Here is a 5,496-nt window from a genome sequence, read left to right as displayed (position 1 = left end):
TTCCGGTCCGGAAGTGTTGGTGGGCGGTGACTCACGCACCTTCACAATAAAAGACAGGGTCAGGTCCACGCCTATTTTTTAATTTTATTACTGTATATTTATTTGTTCATGTATTTATTCATTCATTCATTCATTTTTTAATTTTGGTTCTCCTGTGATTCCATACAATCGGTGGAGGATGAAGTACTCACTTTTTTTTACTGAAGTAAAAGTACAGATACGGGTGCAAAAAAAAAAAAACTTAAGTAAAAGTACAAGTACCCAAGAAAGACACACTCAACTAAAAGTACAAAAGTACTTGCTTTAAAATTTACAAGTGAAAAGTAAAAATATTTTCTCCCGATGCAAAAATGTATTACACGTCTGTGTGTGTGCGTATGTATATATACAGTGCTGGCCAAAAGTATTGGCACTCTGCAGTTCTGTCAGATAATGCTCAATTTCTCCCAGAAAACGACAGTGGTAATATCTTCATTTACTTTGCTTGCAATTAAAAAACACAATAGTGGGGGTAAAAATAAACATAGACTTCATAATATACAATAATGAATCATGTGATACTTCTCTAATTTGTGTAATTAACAGCACCTGTTACTTACCTGTGGCACATAACAGGTGGTGGCAATAACTAAATCACACTTGCAGCCAGTTAAAATTTACATAACTTACAGAAATCACTGGCACAATCCAAGATGCACACATCAACTACATGTAAAACTATGGCCAAAAATGGTGTTCATGGGAGGACTCCACGGAGGAAGCCACTGCTGTCTAAAAAAAACATTGTTGCTCGTTTAATGTTTCTAGCAAGGCACTGGAACACTCCACAAAAGTTTTGGCAAAATAATTTGTGGACAGGTGAAACAAAACTTCAATTGTTTGGGAGTAACACACAACGTCATGTGTGGAGGAAAAATGGAACAGCTCACTAACATCAACACCTCATCACCACCGTGAAGCATGGTGGAGGAAGCATCATGATTTGAAGCTGTTTTGCTGCGTCAGGGCCTGGACAACTTGCAATCATTAATGGAAGAATGAATTCAAAAGTTTATCAGGATGTTTTGCAGGAAAACCTGAAGCCATCTGTCAGTTGAAGCTAAAAAGAGGATGGATGCTGCAACAAGACAATGATCCAAAACACAGCAGTAAATCAACTTCAGAATGGTTTCAGAAGGACAAGGAATGATTAAGTCAAAGTCCAGACTTAAACCCTTTTGAGATGCTGTGGCATGACCTAAAGACAATGATACACACCAGACATCCCAAGAATCTGACTGAACGAAAGTCGCTTTGTACAGAAGAATGGGCCAGACTGATCTGCAGCTACAGTAAGCGTCTGGGTGAAGTTACTTATTGCTGCCAAAGGGGGGACCACAAAATATTAAATGTGGTGGTTCACTTACTCATTTCCCACCTTCTGTCATTGTTTGCATACTATCCTCATTAAAGTATGAAAACCTATAAATGTTTGGGTTGTTTTAGTTAAAGCAGAAACTGTTTTTTTCATCTGTGTGATTTTAACACAGATGAAATGTGAGAAATTCCAAAATTTCAAATCCACTGTATGTCTGGGTCTCCATTGGTAGTCAATACTTTTTTTAAATTTCCCCCAGAAAATGATTGCAATTACAAATGCTTTGGTAGTAATATCTTAATTCATTTAGATTGCATTGAAAAAACAAACAAAAGAGAATGGTTAAAAAAATTAAATCATCATAATTTTACACAACCCTCCAAAAATGGGCCGGACAAAAGTATTGGCACCCTTTGAAAAATCATGTGATGCTTCTCTAATTTGTGTAATTAACAGCACCTGTTACTTACCTGTGGCACATAACAGGTGGGGGCAATCACTAAATCACAATTGCAGCCAGTTAAAATGGATTAAAGTTGACTCAACCTCTGTCCTGTGTCCTTGTGTGCACCACATTGGTCTTCTTTTCTTCATGCTCAAAGAACTGTCTGAGGACTAAAGAAGCAAAATTGTGGTCTCGGATTTGAAGATGCTTATCCTCATCCCAACAGCTTCACACTCGGCTGCGATGTACTAAATATTATAGATCTTTATTTTTTTTGTATTTTGTATTTTTTTAAACCTGTCCTATTCAGCTGTTTGACGCCGAGAATGGAAGTCTAAGTGCCCGGATGGTTTGAACAGTTTTAATGTTTCACATTGAGAGTGACATACTCCCATTGTGATCATTCAACATACCTCGTTTATTTTGACAAAGCAGCGAACAGGAAGGAGTTATGGGGGAACAGAAGAAAAGAATTACAAGAGAAGAAAGAAAAGAAACACAAACTACAACAAGAAATACATTGAACGTCTACTCTAACTACTAATATGTTGGTGCTATCGTCAGCTAGATGTATTTCCGGTTGACACCATGTGGGGGGCCTGTTGACCAGGGAAAGAGGGGGTTGGGGGTGGGGGAGTCTATAGAGCCTACCCACCGACGTCATAAAACCACGTGCCCGCTGTATGGTTCCGCCCACTTGTCCGTCATTTTGTCTCTGTATTAGCATTGGTTTCAATTGATCGAGGAATTTAAAATGCATTTCATGGAAGACCCGGTGCTTTCTGATGCCGTAAACTCACTGGATGTGTTGCATAAAAGGCGTTATGTGGAAAAGCTTCGTTCTATACAGTCGCCAGATCCATATTTGATGCCTAAATCGATGATTTTTGACCGGTTGCCTTCACCGTCTCTGCCTGACCCTGATATTTACAACTATCTTGTCCACACAAAATCAGCCTATTCTCACGAAAGTTTGAAAAACTTTAAGAGCTTGGAGGCTTATAAATGCTACGTTGCTGGTTGGGTGAAACAGGTCCTCGTACACGAAAATTCGGCAGGAATCTTGTGCTCGGAAGGTGAGTTACGAAATTTTCAATTCAAAATCTTTTGTTCTTGCTAACATCCACTGTCAAGTCTAATGTATTTCATGTCATTTGTCAATGGAGCTAGGGCTTTTAATGTTTATATGGTTTAGCGATAGCACTCACTACATACATACGTGTATGTTGTCGGCGATTAGCCTAGCAATGATCTTAATTGTGGTTGTCAGCCCAAAACCCTCTAAATATATATTAAATGCATCTTACCAGATATAAAATGACTACTACATAATCTGTGGTAATCGTTTGGAGCCCAGTTTTCTCATCGAATTGCAGCAGCCCATCTCGCTCTCTCCTCTCCGTGTCTCTCGGAATCCGGTAGAACTTCAAGTCTCTCCGTCTATCTTCTCTGTTATTGCAACCGACCGCCACACACGCCTTCACCATTTTGATTATTAATGTTAACGAGCAGAAAAACACGTCGTAAATAGGAGGAATGTACGTAGCCGTAACAGGTCAACACGATGTGTTGCCGGACAAGTGGGCGGCACCAGTCAGGAGAGCGGAGTTGTGACGTCACGTGGGTAGGGTCTATAAGCTAAGTGATTGAAAGGGGTAGAATGTACACAAATCAGCTCTGTGATCTAGAAACCCAGTAATCGTGTGAATCCCTTGTGAGTGTGAGCCCGTTGGTGACCGACCCTACACAGTCCAATCGCCAATCCCAGCACCGGGACCCCCCACCCGAGCGCGCCCCATCACATCCAGCTGCATGCAAGCCCCACCAGGTGCGCGACAGCCACGCAGACGAGCGGAGACGCCACGAGGGCGCCAACCCAGGGCCACGGCCCCCACCCAGCCTGCCCGGGGTGGGAGGGCGCTGGGGGTGTTCAGCGCAGCCCATCCCTCCTGCCGCAGCCCAGCAAAGGAGCCATTGTCCCCCCCCCTCCGGGATCCAGGGTGGTCCCCTGGGCCACCCGCGCACCCATCAAACGGCCTTCAGGGATGGTAAGAGGGGACGCACCACCAACCCCACGCCCACCTCCACCCCGTCCGCCCACTCGGCCCACGAGGCACAGTCGCAGCCCCCCAACTGGCACGGCACGCCACGGGACTCCCAGTGGCCCACCAAGCCCAGAGCAGAGCAGGGTCCCCCGCCGGAGCAGGCAACACTCCGCCGATACACCGGCGCCCAGCCAGCGACCCACGACGCAGCACAGGGCGGATACCCAGTCAGAGAAGAGAGGGGAAGGCGGAGGCCGGAGAACGCCAAAGAGCCGCCACGGGGCGACGCAAGATCGGAGCCCCGACCTCCCCCCACTCCCGCGGTTGGCAGCCCAGGCAGAGGGGAGGCCACGTCCCAGGAGCCACGCCATAGGGGAAAAAGTGTGGGACCCACCTACCACCCTATTAATGTGGCTGCCAGGTTCCTGGCTGGCAGCCATTACCCAGCACCGTGATGGGATTGTGAGGGGAGGGTAGTGCAATGTATGCATTAAAATAGGAGCGCTTGGCTTGGGGCAGTGGGACCGCAGCATGGAATTTCTAACCAGCCGCCCATCCCACTGCCCTTCCCGGGGCTCTCCTGTAAATATTATAGATCTTTAAATCAATGGCAATATTTTATGCATTTCTAATGACATATTTTAGTAAACGAGGACAACTGTGTCTTATTAGAGCATATACGTCTGTAAGTCTTTAATGTGGTTATGTAACGGGTTTTTAGTCTTCTTCAAAGTATAATAATCACACCTCATATAGATTTTAAAAAATACCGTTGTTAAAAAAAATCAAACGTCATAAGTAGAGATGATGCCGATCGATCGGGTCCGATCACGTCATTTTCAAAGTATCGGAATCGGCAAAAAAATATCAGCCATGCCTTTTTTTAATATATATATACTTTAATTAAATCATTTTCTAATTGTATTTAACGTTATAGACATAATATGTTACACTCATCCAGAGTCTTTAATTTAGGTTTAAGGTAGGGTTATCAAAAATATCCCGATAACAGTGGCAATTAATTTATTAAATTATGTGTCACGTTATAATATTTAACGATATTAATATATGCGCTGCACGACCTTCTCACCCATTGTTGCGCTCAATCTGTATTATCGCCGTTTTACCTATATAGAGAGATAACAGGCAGCGTTAAATGAGTAGAGTGAATTTTGGCAGCCTTTGGAACCTTCCTTCAATCAGCTATAACCTTGCAACCCCTCTCTCTATGATTAGATATATCATGGGAAGCAATGTGGGGAAGCAAGGTGGTAATTGATCTTTGTCTTAACATTCTAAGTCATTTCCTAAAGCAGAGAAGATATATCCCTTGGTAGCACAACACACAGTCATGGTTTTACTTCCCATCATGGTTCCACTTCCCATCATGCATTGGGGCAGGGCTGCAGTATCATTTACTGAAAGCTCAACAAATACACTAGATGGCAATATTTAGTCACAATAGACAAAGTCACAAGTCTTTCTATCCATGGATCCCTCTCACAGAAAGAAAGTTAATAATGTAAATGCCATCTTGAGGATTTATTGTCATAATAAACAAATACAGTACTTATGTACTGTATGTTGAATGTATATATTCGTCCGAGTTTTATTCATTTTTTTCTTAATGCATTGCCAAAATGTACGTA

Source organism: Corythoichthys intestinalis, chromosome 14 (genome assembly GCF_030265065.1).
Source record: "Corythoichthys intestinalis isolate RoL2023-P3 chromosome 14, ASM3026506v1, whole genome shotgun sequence".
NCBI lineage: Eukaryota > Metazoa > Chordata > Actinopteri > Syngnathiformes > Syngnathidae > Corythoichthys > Corythoichthys intestinalis.
Note: the sequence above shows the minus strand (reverse complement) of the source record.